Source organism: Ascaphus truei, chromosome 5 (assembly GCF_040206685.1).
Source record: "Ascaphus truei isolate aAscTru1 chromosome 5, aAscTru1.hap1, whole genome shotgun sequence".
NCBI lineage: Eukaryota > Metazoa > Chordata > Amphibia > Anura > Ascaphidae > Ascaphus > Ascaphus truei.
Genome location: NC_134487.1, coordinates 287928533 through 287950320, shown reverse-complemented (window position 1 = coordinate 287950320; position 21788 = coordinate 287928533). Strand labels below are relative to the sequence as shown.

The window sequence follows — 21788 nt, the reverse complement described above, 5'->3', positions numbered from 1 at the left end:
TTATGGGATACCCCAAAAGTTGTATCCGGAGATTGAGTAATATCTTCGGATACAGCTAAGCGCATTACTCCGCCGACCTCGGACCCTGGAAACGTTCTCACGGCTCACCGCCAGAGTCCCTGCTGCAGCATCTTCCAGACAAGGTAAACGGGTATGAAGGGGTTAAAATATATCTGCAGGTATACACAGAGTCCTTAGTATAGCAGGGATTCCCCAGTATAGCAGAGGTACCCACATACATGCCCAGGTATCCTGAGCCTAGAGTAGGGGTTCAGGAAGGTGCTCGAGCTAAGGTTATAAAGCTGAGCCTGTTTGCAGTGTTTTAAAAAGTTTAAAAGTATTTTTCTAATGTGTGCCAAGAATGAGGCCCGTGAGGGTAGGTGAATTATACCCTCACTCCATTCATGACACCAGAATAGGAACTCATAACTTTTAGCACACAGAAGACAGGACACAATATATTTTATTAAATGGATATAGTTTAATGTGTATATATATATATCTTTATACTATATAATTGAAAGCACTGTATGCCTGCATGCATGCATGCTGCCTGGATGTTCGGTGTCCCTAGGGGAAATCTCATTGGTCCCTTCGCACACCCCCCCCATCCACGTGGGAGCTGCCGGACGGGTGAGGGAGCTGCCGGACGGGTGAGTGAGCGGCCTTCACCTCCCCTCACCCCCCTTCACCTCCCCTCACTCACTTCCCCTCCACCCCCCCCCGGCGCCGCTACAGTCAGCGGGGGAGCGGAGTGAGCGAGCGCGCGCCCGGGACACAGCGGGGGAGCGGCCACAACACGCTGCCTCCCGCCTCAGATCCACGTGGGAGCGGCCGGACGGGTGAGTGAGCGGCCTTCACCTCCCCTCACCCCCCTTCACCTCCCCTCACTCTCTTCCCCTCCACCCCCCCCCCCCCCGGCGCCGCTACAGTCAGCGGGGGAGCGGAGTGAGAGAGCGCGCGCCCGGGACACAGCGGGGGAGCGGCCACAACACGCTGCCTCCCGCCTCAGATCCACGTGGGAGCTGCCGGACGGGTGAGGGAGCGGCCGGATGGGTGAGTGAGCGGCCGGACGGGTGAGTGAGCGCCCCTCACCCACCCCTCACTACACTTCCCCTCCACCCCCCCTCCACCTCCCCTCCACCCCCCCTCCACCTCCACCCCCCCCTTCACCTCCCCTCCACCCCCCCTTCACCTCCCCTCCTCCCCGCTTCACCTCCCCTCCACCCCCCCCACTTCACCTCCCCTCCACCCCCGCTTCACCTCCCCTCCACCCCCGCTTCACCTCCCCTCCACCCCCGCTTCACCTCCCCTCCACCCCCCCTCCACCCCCGCTTCACCTCCCCTCCACCCCCCCTCCACCCCCGCTTCACCTCCCCTCCACCCCCGCTTCACCTCCCCTCCACCCCCACCTTCACCTCCCCTCCACTCCTCCACCCCCACCTTCACCCCACCTTTCCAACAAATACTCACCTATTGTTCCACGATTTATAAATAATACTACCTATTACGCATTTACATCCCGGGCAACGCCGGGTCTCTCAGCTAGTATATATATATATATATATATTGATAACCTGTAAATGAACTGTGGGCTTTCGAAGTCATGGCTACCAGGCTCGGTGCCTATGCGCCTGGGAGACAGCCAGGACTTGAAAGCCTCAGAGATCCCAGAGGTGTGAACCCTTTTGTTATCAAGGAGGGCTAACTGGAGCACCGATATCCTCAGTTCAAAGGGTCCATGTAACCTAGCCCAGACTCAGTGACATTGAGCCGGTTCGGTTTTTTTAATAATGAGTGGGCAAGATGGCGGTTTGTGCACATGCTTTCTCACTGTTCTGAAGCCATAGTTGCCAGCTTTCACAAACCTGGCAAAGTGTGTGAGTGGTTGGAGTTTAAATTCCCACGCCACTGGTTGGAGGGCAAGCGGTGGGACGGCCTGTCCCGAAGTGTATAAGACAGCTCGTCGCCCTCCCAGAACTCTCTCTGCTGTTGTTCTTTCTTGGGTGTTCCATGTGTTCCCAAATGATTCCTGAAGTCCAATTTGCCATAAGGGCAAGAACGGGTCGGACCGGGCCCAGAGACGCCTTGCTGCGATTGCAAGGAGGAAGGCTGCATGACTGTTTAAACCGGAATGTTTTCTAAGTCCCCCACTTCAGCACTGGACTGTTTTAAAGACTTTATTTCAACTAGGAAAGTCAGTTTGTCAACCCCCAGTAAGTGTATCTTTTTCTGTCTATTGTAATTCAATGTGTGTTTGCCTGTTTCTATGGAATAAATTACAATGTATTTTACTTATGGGCTTTGCTCAATGATAAGATCCCGGTATAACGGTGTATTTTGCCTGGTCTCCCGTGACAGTCAATTTAGTGCAGATAATGTAATCATACGCATCAACATCTGCATGAGGGACTGTCCTTTCTCTCCAGATGTGAGGACGCATAAACCTCCTGGATCCACCGATTAGTTTGACTTTGCCTTTTGCATTTGATGCAGCCACAAAAATATGTAATTAGAGTTAACCATTGAAGGCTGCAAAAAGGGACTCACTGACAAATATGCCTCCAAAGAGTAAGGCCCGGGCCATGGAGCCTTTGCCCGCGCAGAGGCGTGCGGAGGCTGTGGGAAAGCGGGTGCTTTCCCTGGCCATGGTCGACGGGCTGTGGGAGGCGTTCCTAGAGGCGTTCCTAGGGGGCGTCACGGAGCTGGTTCGCCCTCATTGGGCGAACTGCGCACGTGACCGGCGAGTCGCACCAAGAAATCAGTTTCTACTGATTTCTTGCGCAACGCACGCCCCCTCCTGCCTCCGCCAGCGTGTGCCCGCGCGGTCTATGGGCGCGATCACTGCCTTAAGGCAATCCAATCGCGGCCTGTGCGGACGCCTCCGCGCGGTCTCCCACACCATGGACTCAGCCTAAGTGCGAATGAACTCCAATCCTAGTACACTGGAGGTGAATCCAGAATGGCTCTCGCTGACCAATGCATGTCAGCTGTCCGGCCATAGCATTGCACACCAGCTGTATCTTTATATCCCTCCCCAGCAAAGTGCCTTATATTCTAGGGATAATGAAGGGAAGCACATGCCAGGAGGAAAGTATTAGGGCAGGATGTACAGTATGTATGTATGTATATCTTTATTTATATAGCGCCACAGGCTGTACTTAGGCTGCGGTCCCAGTCATCACTGTGACACGCGCGCCCGGCGGGGGGGGGGGGGGGCGGCAAATGCACAGCGCTAACCGCGATCTGCGGTCTTTTTAGGAAAGAGGGAGCTTGCGACAGGAGGGGGCATGGTCGGGGATTTGCGGGGGTGTGGCCATCATGTCACGCGGCTGGTTCGCCCTCATTGGGTGAACCGCCGGTGGGGGCGTGGCAACGTCCCCGTCGCAAGGTCTAAACTCAATTTCATTGAGTTGTAAAAAACCTTGCAGTAGGGCGCAGCTGCACCTTCAGCGGGAAGGTGACTACTGGGCCCAGCCCCATTGAGGGGCGGTGCTTACACGCACAGCGCACGCCATGCCGTGTGCTGTGGCAGTTACTGGGACTGCAGCCTTAGTGCTTTACAAGAGAGACAATACAGTACAGTGAATTATAGTGCAATAAGTGGAACAAATATGATCAGACAATAGGAAAGGAAATTCCTGCCCCGTAGAGCTTACAATCTAAGTGGTATGATGGGAAATGTACAAAGACAGCAGGTGAGGAGATAAGTGCAGTAGATGGCAGTCATTGGTAGGAGTGACTGTGGGTGAGTAACAGTACCCATGAGTCCAGGCTATTGGGATGCTGCATTGAAGAGGTGCGTTTTAAGGTTTGTATTAAAGGTGGGGAGAGAAGGTGCTTGGTATATACTGAGTGTGAGAGTTCCACGGGTAAGGGGCAGTGAGGGGAAGGGGTTTAAGGTGAAAGAGTGGTAGCGGTGAAAGGGGTGGAAAGGAGACAGTTATAAGTACAGCGCATGAGTCAAGCAGGGGCACAGCGAGAGAAATTGAAGCTGATATGTAGGGAGGAGCATATGTGTGGAGATCCTTGAAGGTAAGGAGGAAAACTTTGTGGGTGATCTGAAAGTAGTGAGGAGAGGGATTTAAGGTAGAGAGGAGCAGAAACTGTATTGGGAGAATGTGAAATTATACTAGGAGCAGTATTTTGGATAGATTGTAAGGGGAAAAGTTGTGAGGCAGGGAGGCCTGTAAGAGTATGTTACAATAATCCAGATGGGAGAGTGTGACAGAGGAAACAGCTGATCTTAGCAATACTACGGAGAAAGAAGCGGCAAATTGTAGTCATGCTGAGAATGTGAATGAAGAATGAAAGGGATGAGTCAAATGTCAGTCCTTGCAGGGCCAACTTGATGGCGATGCAGTCGGTGCCACTGTTCCAAGCCCCGTGATTACAGAGGCCCCAAGCTTCTCCCCCCAGCATTTCATGTCCTCCTGGTATCTCTCCCCATCATTATGGCTCCACGACTTCAAATGGCGTCACATTGCTATGAGAACGGGATTCCACGTGACGTCACTGCGCCATGCGGCGTGACATTGCCATGACAACAGGGCACCCTGTGGCACCACATTGCCGTGACATCGCATTGCGCCGTGATGCAACGTGGCATCTCGTTGTCATGGCAACGCAAAACCATTTTATGTCGCAGAGCCATAATGATGGTGGGAGATGCCGGGAGGAGATGCCTCCAGCTGGCAGATGCCGCTGGAGAAGGTAATAGCCGAGGCCCTGCACATGTCACTGCACTGAGCCCCGCAAACATCCCAGCCGTCCCTGACTCATTGGCAATGCGCTTTGACGACAGTGTAGATGGTAGAACCATTTACAGTGATGGAAAAAGGGGACATTAGGCCAGGTTTAGGGGGAAATATGAGTAGCTCAATTTTAGCCATATTAAGGTGGTGGAGTGCCATCCACGAGGATCTAGCCAGGAGGCAATCAGAGGCTTGGGACTGGATTGCAGGAGTGAGGGTAGGGGTTGATAGATATATCAGTGTATCATCTGCATAGAGATCATATCTAAGGCCAAAAGAGTTGATGAGGTCACCAAGTGATAGTGTGTAGAGAGAGAAAAAGAGAGGTCCCAGAAAAGAGCCCAAAGGTATACCAACAGACCGTTCAACAGAAGACGAAGACAGAGACCCAAAATGTGCAATTGGAGTAGTACAGTATGATGAGAACCAGGTAGAGCTTTCTTGTGGTTTCCAAGGTGGTTTAGAATATGAAGGACAAGAGGGTGATCTTCAGTATCAAAGGCAGCAGAGAGATGGAGCAGGACTAGCAGGGAAAAATAACCATGGGATTTGGTTTCATGTTTAACATTGGCTACTTTAGTCTCTTTTGAGTGAGCTGTATGTAAAGGATCCAGAAGGGCATGGGAATTTAAAAAAAGTTGATCATACATCAGAGCACAAGATATTCTAGCAATTTAGAGGATAAAGGCAGCAGGGATACAGGGCGGTAGTTAGTAAGGCATGTAATGTCTAGGGTGTTTTTGAGAATAGGTGTGACCAGTGTATGTGTGTATGTAAAGAGGGGAAAAAGCCAGAGGATAGGGAGGAATTGAAGAAATGGGTGACAGTGGGGACAAAGACAGGAGTAAGAGATGTGATAAATTGTGAGGGGATTGAGAGGTATATGGTAGAGGGAAAAGAGAAAATCAGCTTAGAAACTTTCAACGCTGTTGGAGAAGAGGGGGAAGGGACAGAAGGAATCTCATTGTAGGTAGCATCCACCTTCCCTTTAAGTAGTTGGCAAAGGCTTGAGGAGAAATGAAGGCAGGATGGGAGGTGGGAGAAGGTTGTAAGAGGGAGTTAAATACAGAGAAAAGATGGCGTGGATTGGATTTGTGAGTGTTGATGAGTGAGGAAAATTAGTGTTGTTTGACCTCAGAGAGAGCCGAGTTAAAATAGGAGAGGAGAAATTTATAGTGCAGAAAATCAGCCAGAGTGTGAGATTTTCCCCATATGCGTTCAGAGGAGTGAGTGCAAGTGTAAAGGGAACGTGTTTGTAAAATTAACCAAGGCTGTGGGTGTGCCGGAGCTGAGAAGGGGCATATAGATCTAGAGAGGAGGAGAGGAAAGACTTATAAGAGTTGATAAGATTGTCAGGTTCAGAGGAAGGAGAAGAGAGTTACTATTCAGGGTAGATGCCAGAGCAGAGAGGGCTATAGAGCAAAGGTCTCGAACAGCCAGTACAACAGGTTTGAGGGGGGTGAGGGGAGTGAATGGTGATGAATGAAAGGAGGTGATGGTCAGAAAGGGAACATTTTTTTTTACTAAAGACCAAGTCTAGGTAGTGACCATCCTTGTGAGTGCAGAAATTGGTCCACTGATGAAGACCAAAAGAGGAGGTTCATGTAGAAGGTGAGATGCCCAGGAGACTGAGGGAGCAATTACAGTTGAAGTCACCCAGTAGAAGGATAGGAGAGTCAGAGGAGAGAAAGTATTCAAAGTCAGAGAGAAAGGAGGCGGTAGAGGCTGTACAAGTCGGTGGTCTGTAGATGACTGCTACACGTAGAGGGTAGAAAAGATGGACAGCGTGAACCTCAAAGGAGGAGTAAGAAACAGATGAAGGCATAGAGCAGAGTTGATATTAGCCCCTGGCCATTGGGAAATGGAGAGTGAGAGAAAGAGAGACCACCATAGGAGACAGCAACCTCCACAGCAGTGTCATGTTGTGAGAGCCAGGTCTCTGTTAGAGCAAAGAGCTGAAGAGAGTGAGAGCAGAAGAGGTCACGTGCAACCAGAGCTTTGTTATTGAGAGCGGATATTGCAGAGGGCACAGGAGAAGGGAAGAGAGAAGGGAGGGAGACATGGCACAGGTAATAAATTATATGGGTTAACACGCTTAGCAAGGTTGGAGGAGGCAGGTGTGTATATGGCTGGGTCCATGATTAGGAGAGATATCCCCCGCAGAAAGAACAAGGAATAGAGAGAGAGAGAGGAGGTAAGAAGAGGATTAACAGGGTGCTTTATATTGAGGGGCAGAGAAGTTGCTGGGAAAGAGGTGTGCAAATAGTGGTACAGTGTATGAGCACTATCATCGGTGGAGGGAAGGAGAGAGGAAGAGATGTGGATAGAAGGAGGAGAGTGGAGAAGTTGGAAAGAATGGAAAAGTTTACAAAGGAGTGAGAAAACAGCAAACCGGAAACGCAATAGAGAGGACACAATGAGATGCAGGGAGAGACAGGTAGGAGGAGAGAGGTCCCAGGTACTGGAGGAGATGAGGAGTAGGAGGTGAGAGAGCAGGTGTATAAATCAGGCCTGGGAGGACAGTGTACAGACAGTTTTGAAAGATAGTCTATAGATGTGTATAAGTTGTCAGAGTATTTAGAAAGCCAAGTTCTCACAGTTGTAGAGTTGTTGACGAAGTGCAGAGGACAGTTCCTCTTGCATTCATCCCCTCCAATTTTAACTCCGCCGCCCCTTCATATGTGACACTTAATACAGTATGTGACACAGGATAAAGGTGTGACACACCAACTACTTTGGCCACATGTAACTTAAAGGTGAAATCCCCCCTTGCAGAAGCCTAGATGAGTATCTTGCGCCTGAGCATATCCTTCTCTTCCTTATTTTTTCAATGTTTTTTTTTTTTCTGGTGTTAGAAATCGTTATTTTCTTCATCTGTAGCTTCTAAGGTTACCATGGTAACCATTCGACCGCAATGAACTCGTTTTAACCTCGCGGACACTTAATGTTTTCAAATACTTTCATCTCCCGAAAGAAGCATCATGTCTAAAAAAAAATAAAAACATCTTTGGAGAGGGCAAGACGAGATCTCTAAGTAAAATAATTGGCGGTCAGTGCAGACGGCTGCTTCAATCTCTTGAATAAATTAGCAGGCTGGGTCTGGTTGCTAGTGCAACTTGGTAAACTCTAAAGAAAAGCCCTGTCAAAGGGATGTCCCCTATGGTGGGGAGATAGGCAGGAAGGCCCCACATTACATGCACTCAGTAACCCTGGACTTGGCAAATATGTGTGTGAATAATAGATAGGCTGAGTTAGACCGTGTTTATAGTGGCGCAGCCAAAGCAAATTAATGTTTTTAATTGAGCGTGTACATAATGCGCGTGAGTACACGCACGATCGACGCGTCCAAGCACGCAAATTTTCAACAGACATCTAAAACTGATCTTGCCGCGCTACGGTCGCGCACAATCGGTTCAGCCAATTAGGGCGAACCGCTCACGTGACGTCATGGCCACGCCTTCGCCACGCCTCCACCACACCTCGCTATTGCGTCCCGATGCCTGCAGTGCAGGTTTCGCGCGATCACTGTTGCGCGAGTGACGTCACGTGGTCGCACTAACGCCACCACTATAAATAAGGCCTAAGCCTGTATCTGGTACTGTGTTGCCCTAGAGCTGGACATCTGACAGTTCCTGGTGGAAATGTAGTGGACAAGTGAGCAAATGTAAAAAAAAACCATGTAATAGCAATTAAAATAAATGTGGACACTCTTGGGTATCAATTCCGTGAATAAATTAATTACAATCTGTCTGCACTGCGTTTGTAATGGTTTCGCTAGTAGAAAGTCAATTTGTGACTATCGTGGAACAAGACGTAACCATGTAGCATGGTAGTGGTCAAAACTATGTTAATATGGTAAAGAGCCCACGTGCAGATGGGGATCAGTGCAACGGGCCACGGAACTCTCCTAAGCATGATGTAAAACCTGTTATGGGGGCATCTAATGACGTAATTAAAAGTACTGTCTGGCTATCCTTGACCAGGCCGTGTGCAGTGACCTGGAGTTTAATACTGTGGGTAGGGCAACCAAACTATGTGGGTGATATCGTGCAGTGATAAGCACGCTGCTGCAAACGGGTTAGCTTGCTACTCAGTAGGCTGAGGTAACAAGGGATGCACGGCGCCCTGTGAGCTGCAATGTATATTATATAATATATTTTAAATGTGTATATAATACCATTTGAAATATAGAAATTTAGTATTTAGTCTAAAAATTTAAATGTGACCCATCCCTGTTAAATAATTTAGTAATGTTTCCTATTTGCGCTCGCCAAATCCCCGGCTGGCACACAGTGTAAAATAAGTAACTTGATACGAGGCTGTGATTGGCTCATACATTATCAGGGGAAGTTCCCAGGGGCTGCGGCATCAGGTGTGCGTTGAGGTCCAATCTGGCCAAGTGTCCTGGCAAATCTTCGGAGACCGGCTGAAGAGTCAGGAAGAGTCCGTGTGCTCTGCGCCTCTCGGCTGAACCATGCTATTTTGAGCTCCGGGGACCATTACGTTTTAGTTATTGGTGTTAAATCTCCCATTTGGGAAATCAAAACGGACACCAAATCCCAGGGGTCCTGATAGGGCAAACCCAATAGGGCAGGAGTGGCCAACTACAGTCCTCAAGGGCTACCACCAGATTAGCTTTTAATGATACCCCTGCTGAGCCACCTGCGCTGAAGCTGAGAGAGCCTTAAAACTTGACCTTTTGGTGGCCCTTAAAGACTGGAGTTGGCAACCCCTGCAGTAGGGGCTTCTTTTTGAATGACTGCTTAGATCGGCAACTAAAACTATAAGTATTTCGGGAACCTGGGTGGGTCTTTAGAGGAAGCATCGCAGAAACATTGTCCACCATTGTCGGGTCGGCCTGCTTTAGCTCTTTGAGTGCCCAATTATGTACCTGGAGCGTCATAACTACAGGTGCTCTAGAACCCTATGCCGTACATAGTACGTCCTTCTAGAAATGGTTTCAGAAGGAGGTTATGGGACACGATCCTACCCAGATTGGAGGAAGCTGGGGCCCAAAGGTAACTGACCTCCATCTTGAAGTATTGTACTGTGTAATTGGTAAGGGCCTAGCTCCCCAATGCTCAGTTAAGGACTAAAGACTGATGTTAGTCAGAGATCCCTATAGGAGCTGGGTCTGTATATTCTGCTGCTACCAAAGCTGTGTTTTTGTTGTGTAAACCCACAGGTTAATAAAAGCCTATTTTGATTTCACTTAAACTACTGTACGTCTGCACAGATCTCCTACAGTTACATTAGGGAGAAGAAAAAAACAGCACCATAAAAAAAATACCATTGAAATCAATTGGAAGTTTTCGCCCATAGGCGTTTATATCAAAAAAGAGGTATGCGTCAACACATTTGTGTAACAAAAAAAAGCATTTTTTTCTGTCTGAAACGGGACATTTATTAAGTCGGGGGACCCGACATGGGGTGGGGTGGGGGTGGAGGAAGGGAGGCGCTAGTCCTGAGCCCCAGGAAATCTGTCGGGGGCCCTGCATAGATGCAGCCAGGCACATGTATATTTCAGCGTAAGTCGCAAATAACACATTTGCACCTCCATTTTGTTTTTGATACATAGAGCCCATAAATCTATGAGTTCCTGTATTGCTACATGCAGGAGGGAACAGGGGAGACGCTGAATACAGACTGACGTTCCACCGACTCAAGATATGCCCACAGAATCTATCTGTAATCCTAATGCAATGATTATTTCATAAGCAGCGATGCCAAGAAACACCCGAGTGAATCAAGCTGCCGTCATGGTTAATGCAGGGATCTAAGATTTGTGTTAGGGAGCTTGGAAACCAACAGCTTATTAATGGCTTGCTGCTTTATTGATCGTGTGCTTTATATATTTAACAAGAGAAGGCAGGTCCCAGCAAACATAAAAACTTCTCAGAGAAGGATTAAGACTTTAAGGTCATTTGAAAACACAGACAAGAGGCTCTAGCAGAAAAAGTCGGGGAAAGCGCTGGAGATTTTGGCTGCGTTTGTCAATTGCAATTTACTAATGTATGAGCTTTCAAACGTTTCCACATGTGAAGAGGTAGCGACTTTTGGGGAGCACCTGCCATGCTAACTTACTGTTACAAATATTGTTAAACAGACAGGGTTCTTGTAGGCGATGCATGCAGAGTAATGACCGGGGACTTGTATTTGGAAAAGTAAACGTAAGCTTTTATTCAGCCAAAGCTCAGCAACACAAAATACAACAAGCAAAACTCTATACTGTATACATATCACCGCATAATAGCAAACATCAGATCCAATGTCAGTCCTGGAGCAGCAACTGTGCACTCTATGCTGCCTGCCTTTTAAGCTTTAGCAGCCCAGCCGAGCTCGATAATCCTCCTGCCTCCTCCAGGCAGGGATTAACCACTTGCTGGCCAACAACCAACAGTCCAAGCTGTTTGGTAACAGGCTTGCTCCTATTACAGTTCTATTGACTAAAGTCTCTTGGCTGCAAAACTAGTGCAAGAAGCAGCATCAGATTTGGCAAAGACAAATACAGTATTACCATTAAAAGCAATAAGATTGTTACGTTTGATAAATCTGGTGCAATTCTTTCGCTTTGATTCTGCCCCCGTTTTGCTAAATAGGTTCAGATTGAGGATATCTGAAGGTGCCCCACCTTTAGTAAATAAACCCTCCCGCACCTTTTTATGAAAATAAACATTTTAGAGAAAACAGCTAGTGCTGCAGTAGTTGTGTTTGGTCTTGGAGAACATTATATATTGTTTTCAGATGGTGATGCCCATTATTGAGCAATTATTTTTCGATTTAGTTGGCACATGACCGTTCCAAGCCTTTTAATCTTATGCTCTATAAGAAGCTATGAAGAAGGTCTGAACCTATACCATGATTATGGTGTAAAAATAAGGTCAATCGCACTCTTGTGACTTTCTCCTTTTTTTGGGGTCAGAAACCAGTCATCCCTTGGACCGGATCTGTAGTCTCCAAAAGCCCCCTCCTCCTTCTTCTGATTAACAAGCAGGTTTGTCCAGGTTTTTTCCCTAGTGGACACAAATTGGCTGCTGGGTCAGGTCTTGCTACAGCAGCCAATAGTAAGTTGGTCTGGAGATGACATTGCAACTTTCTATTTGTGACCCTGCTGCCATAGGAGTAGAGTTTTTTGGGTGTCAGAACCAGCACATATAAACTACAAATTTAGTGGGAACACGGGGGGTGGGGGGAGGGGAGGGGTTTTAGTCCTCAGAGGTCAGGGGCCCACAGATCAGATTCATGGAACCGCCTGGATCAGGTAAGCTTAAATGAAATAAATCATTTTGGGGGTGGGCATTTGCTGCTTTTATACCAAGATGGGCAATCAGCTACCCCAACCTCTAGAGTGGCCTTTTACCCAGCTTCTATTCAATTTACTTTTGCTGTAGGATATGGCTTCACATCGTCACGTGTTCACTCAATGCATACAGTCAAACAGAAGTAAATTCCCTTAAGATTAGAGTCCGTCGAGATCCTGAATCAACTTATCATCTCTCGCCTCTTCAGGTACACTGGGACTTGAATGGGCCGCTGGTAAAGTTTCCCAGTGGCTGATGCCGTGACCTGGGCAATGTCACATTTCATGGGGGGATAGTCAATGAACCTATACCCCTTCTTTCCACTAGAATCACATGAGAGAACATCTCTAGGCCCCTTATACAGAACATTGTTTGGTACCATGTGTCATTATTATTACAGTACTTACATGACCCTCGATCACCTTCCCTGGTTGCACTTCCTCTTCCGCTCAAGTTCACAGCCCCCTGGATATGACTAGCAGAATGAAATTCCTTGGACCCTCACATGGACCATCACCTTCCAGAGCACCAATGATGTGTGGGCCACAGTTTGAGAAATGCTGCACCAGTATCGCAAACCTGATTGTGTGTCATGAGATTTCAATTCAGTCCTTCTCTTCTAAACGACCAAAAATATGTCCAAGCGCACCAATTGTGTAGTATATAAATGTGTGAAACAATGGTCGTTAAAGACCTAAACACTAAAATGTATAATATATAAATTGTATAATAAACAAAAGTGACTCAATATTGAACAATCACAAGTGAACAGTGCAATATAAAAGAGTGTGCATGTGGTGATAAACAAATCAAACACCACTAAACAATATTGAAAAACTTCCATTAAGGAAAGAGGGTCTGCTGCTGTGCCGGATAAGGAGATGTCAGGACAACACCAACTAGATATGCAAAAAGAAAAGCAAGTGCAAGACCCTCATAGTGTAGTATTTAAAATATAGGGTATTCATAAAAAGGTGAGATATGCACGTACAGTACAAGATGGTAAATTCAAATGGGCATATAGGTATAATAACCACTGTTAAGGAGACGGTCCCACATCTGCTGCACGGAATCCCCAGGAAATGGATGGAAGTCCTCTCCGAAAGGCTCCGGTCCTACTCCTCAGTGTCACCAATGTTTGCCTCCACACCTCCTTTCCTCCAAGGTGGCCGGATGGCCAGGTCCAGATAGGGTTCACCTGCCGTGGAACAGCCTGCCCTATGGGTATGTAGATCGCCTCTCTAGCAATACGTACTCGCATACGTCTGCCGTCCACCACTTCAGGGCAGTACTCCGCTTGGGGGAGGGAAAGCCCCTTCACTGGTTGGCTGAATCTCGGAGTGACACCCGGTACGTCAAAGCCTGCAGCTGATCACAGCCCCAAAGGAGTTTGCTTTTTGAGTGCCATGATATATATATCACTAGGTACTCCTTGCTCTGTTGACCTTCTCTTCTAACTCTAACCTCACAGCATTTTCATTCTTAATAGCTCAGCATTTCTTAGGACAATGGCGAATTTAAGTTCCTGGACTTGGCTACAGTCTCGTGATGACATGTAGTTAGGTTTATGATACTGCTAAACTAATGGTATTGCTGTTGTTTCTTACACACCGTTACATTGCACTGGGGGTTTTAATTATACATGTAAATGATTCCAAATTGGAATGGTGTGGGCAGCATTAGAGACAATGTTATTTCACTGTAATTAAAATAAAACCATAGCCGATCATGCACAAGGTAACGAGCTTATCCTGATTGAAACGAACACCTTGTACTGGAAGGTACCAGCGAAAACACAAAGCAAACTCATCAATTTGCAATCAGACGGGAAATGGTGCTTCATCAAATTCTCCCTTCGATAAACAGCAGCTATTGTAATCAGAGATAATGCAGTCCGTTGCATGGTTTAATACTGTTATTATTACTGAAGCTGGGGGGGGGGGGGGGGGGTTTACACCAAGGAACTTTGATAAATGATTTCTCAGAATTTGCAAAAGAAAAGTATTGGAAAGAAGGAAAAACGTGAGTCACTACAGGGGAACTAGAGCAATGATCCTGTTCTAAACTCCTCTCAAGTTAGTTTTAACACCGTCAGAGATAAAGGGGCGAGGTGCAAACACAGAAGAATAGTATTTGTGTTGATTGGACAGACACTGAACTGAATTAAGTGCGACATTTCTACTGTACATGAAGCCCTCTCTGAAACTTCCCAATCAGTGGTGCTGAAAAATCAAGTAATAAGACGGGAAGCAAAACGGGGTCTGGGGGTGTTTGCAAGAGGGATAATTCTTCTTGCAGAGACAGACACACACACGGATTGTCAGAATGACTAATTTAGAATTAATTACAAGAATTAATTGGAAGTTAATCCCTACCTACAGATCTGCACGCAACCCGATCATGCGGCAGCCGAGTGCAATTAAGTATGTGTTAAAGGCTTTAAATGTGGAATGGATGGGGGAGGGAGAGCGTCGTTGCAAATCACGCAACATGCCAGAGAGACCGGTAACATATTCCGTTTCCCGGATGAGTGTAAGTAGGAGGCAGAGATGAGTGATAAAAAGCCAGAATCCGACAAATTGGTGAGCGCTACCTACACACATATAATCCGTGTTCTGTATTTTTTATCACCATCAATTTTACGTTCCAGCAGCAACTAAAATCTCAAGTTCAACTTCTTATGAGATGGGATGTAAAATCATATGGGGTATTTATGAGTCAGTTTAGGATAGAGCACTAAATGTTTCCTTATTTACATATTTGTGGATTCACATGTTTTCCCTTGCAACCCCCTGCTGGCACTTAAAGCTGCAAACCAAGCAATATTGTACATGTTTTTTTTTTTGTTTTTTTTTAAATAAATCAGTTCTGTACTATGAGAAAATACTTGTAGCATTTTTTTTTACAAACAACTCTGAATTACATTTTTAATGTATTATAATGCAACAAGCATTTTTTTGTTTCTATAGCAACCATTTACAAAGTCACATCCCCTTCCTCTTCTGAAACAGGCTCTGGCACACCCCTTTTTGAGCCCTGCCCTCTCTCTAGCAGTGCACCAATTGTATCTAGTGACTGCCTGGTCACATGATCTTCCCCACAGACCTTTGGATCTTTGGTCCTCTTCTGCTGCACTGGCAGCCATTTAGTGAATTTTTAGCCATTTAAAAAAAAATGTAATATAAAATATACATGCATTGATTTCCACTTTATAATGGATTATGCACAGTACCCCTGATCTATTCCTTTTTAAAGAAATTGTATGTCTGGTTAGATACAGATTTGAATGGCACCATTTTCCCTTCAGTATACTGCCCATGATTTACTGGGTCAGATTACTATGCTTTGACCAAAATATGCAATTTATGAGATGGGATATATAATGACACTGAGTATTTATGAGCCAGTTTTACAGATGATTGATACCAGGTGCCAATATGTGAATCATCCACCAGCAAATGCCAACCAGACACAAATAGAAAGAATTAACTCCTTTGCAATGTGAGGGGTTATACTGTATGAGTGTTACAGAGGGATTTATAGCACTCAATTTGTTATTTTTCACATTTTTACCTTAATTTTGCACACACAAAAAAGATACTTTAAGCGAAAGAAAACTGGTGAGATGATTCTGGAAAACAAATCAAATGACAGAACAAATCATCAATCACCAATAAATGTAGAACATTGTGCTCGTTCTACTGTATCTTGGAATAAAATGCACGCCCACCGCTGCAAAACTGGTGAACATCGGACTTTTGGTGCTGGAGAAAAAATTTGTGAAGTTGTCAACCTTTTACCAAATGTTCTCTCTCTTTCACTCAATCACTAACATCCCCGAACTGGTAAAACTGCCAATACTGCATGAATAGAATACCTTTAGCGGCAACAGTTTTCTTGAAGTGAATATCCCTACCTGGGGAATAAGAGCATGTGTGCCTAAGTGAAAAAGAATATTAATAATGATACATACACAAATGTGATACAATATTACAAGGTGAAATGGAGCAGGTGGTAATTAACAGAGATGACAATAGGACAATGAACAACAGTGGTAGTGGCAAAAATACAAAACCTTATTCAAACAGAACTAAAGAGGGGTCTGCTGCTATCCACACAGATGGCTCAGCATTGCTACAAAAAAAAAACAGAAAACGGACAAGCGCACGGCTCTCATGGCCATCATTCCCTGATGAAGTAGTATCCTGCTACGAAACGCGTTGGAATGGCATTTTAATTATTGCGGACTGTTCCTGCATCATGGACCACTGCAGTTTCTATGAGCAGACTTGTGACATTTACCGATCCTCATCCGGTCTCTCCAGTGACGTCATCAGTCACTGCCTTTTGGAGATCACTCGCCGAGTGCAATACTGATCGTGTGAGCCGCCTCTCCGCACCTCTGCGATTCGAGTTCCGGATACGCCGAGTCTGAGGATCGGAAGTCCAGCTCCCGGCCAACAGCTGCTGCTGCCTGCATCTTCCTGGCCGGTGCTCGGTGGTGAGAGATACTGAGGCCGCTTGTGGAGAATAGACGTATGCAGTGCTGTGGTACACCTTTGATCCAGTGTTCAAGTGATACCTGATAAGCATGATTGCCTCTGATATCCAGTACGTGTGACGCTCCACCTTTTTTTGGTTAAGGAACCCCAGAATTAGATTGGGAAATTCTGGGTGCCGCTGCTCCGGTGGGCCTGGGACAGCTGGAAAAGTTGTCCCATCTCTCCCCCCCCCCCCCCTGGTGGCCACGGAACTCCGGTTGAAAATCACTGTACTACACTATCAGAATCGTGCCCTAGTCCTTTTTCTGTTGTATTTTAAAGTAATTAAGATCCCCATGTGATATAACACTTTGAAACTTAAAACACAATCAAGAGAGGGAATGGACACTTGGGTGAACCGCCCAGATGATGATCCACAGTCTGAAATATTGGGGTAACATCCCCATGTCATAATACAATATATGGTGGTATTATTCATACTTTATTTGGAGTGTCTTTGCTTTCATTTATAGAAGCCCTCGGCAGCAGCCTAAGGATTGGATTCCACATATTTTACTGAATGTTGCAAAGTGAGGGCCGCAGGGACGTGCTCACCTCCACTAACTGCCCCTGGCACAGTTCCTGAGAGCAAGACTTTATGATGCAGAGACAGGGGAAGTTTATAGAGAGGATACCCGGGGATATGTACAGTATCCAGCTCCTGGCAGCTGCTTTTAGTTACATATTGAGGGTTTTTTTTTCTTCCTATGGAAGTGTCAAATATAACAACATTTATAAACACATTTTTCACATTTGACACAGAACGTTGTCGCTCAGACATTGGAAGGGAGTAGAAGTGGAAAAAAGCAACACTGCTGTGAAAATGTTCATGCATCCTATTATAATGTGTGTATCCTGTAACGCCTTGTACACATACAGTAACTACCAAAGGAAGCAGCGTAAAGCGGTGACAGCGTCTGTGTCCTTGGCATCAATTCTAGGGCAACATCAAGCTTGAAACCCCTATGTACTATAATATAAGACGTTTAGTTAAACCGATAGGAATCAAGGCAAAAGTGGTGCAATTCTAGAGCAAAAAAAATGCTGCATTGTACTGCACTATAATGCGTTACTGTGCTGCATTGTACTGCACTATAATGCGTTACTGTGCTGCGTTGTACTGCACTATAATGCGTTACTGTGCTGCATTGTACTGCACTATAATGCGTTACTGTGTTGCATTGTACTGCACTATAATGCGTTACTGTTCTGCATTGTACTGCACTATAATGTGTTACTGTGCTGCATTGCACTGCACTTTAATGCGTACTGTGCTGCATTGTACTGCACTATAATGCGTCACTGTGCTGCATTGTACTGCACTAGAATGTGTTACTGTCCTGCATTGTACTGCACTATAATGCCTCACTGTGCTGCATTGTACTGCACTTTAATGCGTTACTGTGCTGCATGGTACTGCATTATAATGCCTCACTGTGCTGCATTGTACTGCACTAAAATGCCTGACTGTGCTGCATTGTACTGTACTATAATGGGTTACTGTGCTGCATTGTTCTGCACTATAATGCGTCATTGTGCTGCATTGTACTGTACTATAATGGGTTACTGTGCTGCATTGTACTGCACTATAATGCGGTACTGTGCTGCATTGTGCTGCACTATACAGGCATACCCAACATTAACATACGCAATGGGACCGGAGCATGTATGTAAAGCGAAAATGTACTTAAAGTGAAGCACTACCTTTTCCCCATTTATCGATGCATGCACTGTACTGCAATCGTCATATACGTGCATAACTGATGTAATAAACGCATTTGTAACAGGCTCTATAGTCTCCCCGCTTGCGCACAGCTTCGGTACAGGTAGGGAGCCGGTATTGCTTTTCAGGACGTGCTGACAGGTGCATGTGTGAGCTGCCGTTTGCCTATTGAGCGATATGTACTTACTCGCGAGTGTACTTAAAGTGAGTGTCCTTAAACCGGGGTATGCCTGTAATGAGTTAATGTGCTGCATTGTACTGCACTATAATGCGTTACTGTGCTGCATTGTACTGCACTATAATGCGTTACTGTGCTGCATTGTACTGCACTATAATGCGTTACTGTGCTGCATTGTACTGCACTACAATGCGTTACTGTGCTGCATTGTACTGCACTACAATGCGTTACTGTGCTGCATTGTACTGCACTACAATGCGTTACTGTGCTGGATTGTACTGCACTATAATGCGTTACTGTGCTGCATTGTACTGTACTATAATGCGTTACTGTGCTGCATTTTACTGCACTATAATGCGTTACTGTGCTGCATTGTACTGCACTATAATGTTTTACTGTGCTGCATTGTACTGCACTACAATGCGTTACTGTGCTGCCTTCTACTGTACAATAATGCATTACTGTGCTGCATTGTGCTGTACTATAATGCCTCACTGTGCTGCAATTAACTGCACTCTAATGCGTTACTGTGCTGCATTGTACTGCACTATAATGCGTTACTGTGCTGCATTGTACTGCACTATAATGCGTTACTGTGCTGCATTGTACGGTACTATAATGCGTTACTATGCTGCATTGTACTCCACAATAATGCGTCCCTGTGCTGCATTGTACTGCACTATAATGCGTCACTGTGCTGCATTGTATTGCACTATAATGCCTCACGGTGCTGCATTGTACTGCACTATAATGCCTCACGGTGCTGCATTGTACTGCACTATAATGCCTCACGGTGCTGCATTGTACTGTACTATAATGCGGTACTGTGCTGCATTGTACTGTACTATAATGCTTCACGGTGCTGCATTGTACTGCACTATAATGCGTCACTGTGCTGCATTGTACTGCACTATAATGCCTCACGGTGCTGCATTGTACTGCACTATAATGCCTCACGGTGCTGCATTGTGCTGCACTATAATGCCTCACAGTGCTGCATTGTACTGTACTATAATGCGTTACTGTGCTGCATTGTACTGTACTATAATGCCTCACGGTGCTGCATTGTACTGCACTATAATGCGTCACTGTGCTGCATTGTACTGCACTATAATGCCTCACGGTGCTGCATTGTACTGCACTATAATGCGTCACTGTGCTGCATTGTACTGCACTATAATGCGTCACGGTGCTGCATTGTACTGCACTATAATGCCTCACGGTGCTGCATTGTACTGCACTATAATGCCTCACGGTGCTGCATTGCTTAACCGGTGGTAGAAAGACCCTTGAGCTACAGTACAAATAGCGAGGTTTTGCTCCGGAGGGCGCCTTGCTTTGAATTATGTAAAAAAAAATATTACAAAACACAAACAAGCACTGTAGGCTGGATCGCTGCTTTAAGTAGCAGGAAAATCATACATCTGTGAACAATAATCACAAAGTCTCTCAGGATATTCACTCAAATACCATTATTTCACAGCATTACTTTTGACTTGATACATACTGTAGATCCCAATGTAAGCAAATGGTGCAATTCTTGAGCAAAACAAAATACACTAGATGTATCAAAGAAAAAATCCTATTGATTTCAATGGGATTTTGTTCTCGGATACATAATAGACTTTTTTTTGTCCGACTATTGCACCACTTCTGCGTTGATACATATGCCCTAAACATGCCCCACTTCTGTAACAACTATCCTTTACTGTTATCTCATAAATAACCCCCAAATGTGACCTCTTTGGTAGCACCTCCCCATCTCACCCCCTCTCACCCCACTGGGACCAGCTGTGTGGCTGGACCAATCTCCACCCCACGTAACATCCGCCCCCCCCAAAACCTTAATGGATTCAGCTATCAGCCTGGACCATATTCCCTCCTGAGCCACACCTTATCCTGCAATGGGCAGCCACCTTAACTTCTTGTTTCAACATTGTCCCTCATTCCCTCTAGAGTGTAAGCTCTCAGGGTCAGGGCCCTCATTACCTCCCTGTACCTGTTTGTGCATGTTTGTCCTCCCCTGTATGTATGTAATATACATTACTCTGTACCCCATTGTACCGCACTGCGGAATATGTTGGCGCTTCCCGAATACAATAAACAATGATAACAATAACAATAATAAAGGGTTGATGGGAAAATGTTGAAACAAAGGACAGAATATGAATATTTTGGAGCAGATTTTGCTCCGCTCTCCTCCCTACGAGACGTGCCTGACTCGTGCTGTCAGTCTGAGTTACATGGCCCATTTGAACGGAGCACCGCGGTCTCCTGAGACAATGCTTCTGTTTAAACACAGCACAGCCAGCGTAGGGAAACAACCCGCTAACCCATTCAGTGCTAGAACCATCTGCCACAAATTGCAAGTCAGTGCCAAGTTTCCTCAAAGCTTCACGAGCAGTCACCTCGGTAAACAAAATAACTGCATCGGTAATATGCGCCGGCAAACGATCGCCGGACAATTCAAACATAGGAAATGTTTTACAGGAACCCACACTGAACAACAGGGATCCTTCGGACATTGTAAACTCAAAGAGACACGAGGGGCTTATTCTTTAAGGTGTGGTCGGGCAGATGACGTCCTATCCCGTGTAAAGTCCCATTAAAGTCAGTGGGGCTTTTCATGCGATAGCACGTCATATGCGCTGTCACACCTTACAAAATAAACAACACAGTCTTTTTAAATCGAACATATTTGGATATATTAACCCCATTCGCACCTCTCCAGAGGCGAATGGGTTAATGTCTGTTTGACGTGTCCATCGGACCAGAATGAGTGTTTCTGGTCCCTTTTGGTAAATCAATATGGCTGCCATGGAAGTCTCAGTCCCACATGCTCGTATGATAGTGCAGCTTCCTATTGGATGATCCCAGCAATCCTCTTTGAATGTACATTTATTTTAACTGCACATAAAAAGCTAATCTCAGAACCTCCAATTCAGTAAAAGATGAATTTTTAAAAAAGGGCTTAAAAACGGAGGCATTGCTGCTTACATCAGTGTTATTTTAGAGATAGCACCTACGCTGATCATGTCAGGGAGTGACTGATCCTATCCTCATTTTCCTACTCCTGACGGAGTAAAGCTACATAAATTACAACTGTGATCCACCACCCACCGCACCTTCTCCTTCTCTGTCACTCAACTAGACTGAGCATGGGCCTTTTACCTACAGCAGGAGTGGCCAAAACCATTCCTCAAGGGCCACAAACAGGCCAGGTTTTAAGGATATCCCTGCTTTAGCGCACGTGGCTCACTTGTTGACTGAGCCACCTGTGCTGAAGCATGA

At 45.9% G+C, this 21788-nt stretch overlaps 1 protein-coding gene across 3 annotated transcripts in view; it reads right to left on the bottom strand.

Moving 5' to 3' along the window:
• The window catches only part of LARGE1 (LARGE xylosyl- and glucuronyltransferase 1), a 354609-nt gene that overhangs the window by 167282 nt on the left and 165539 nt on the right, over nucleotides 1-21788 (bottom strand). The window lies entirely within an intron of this gene.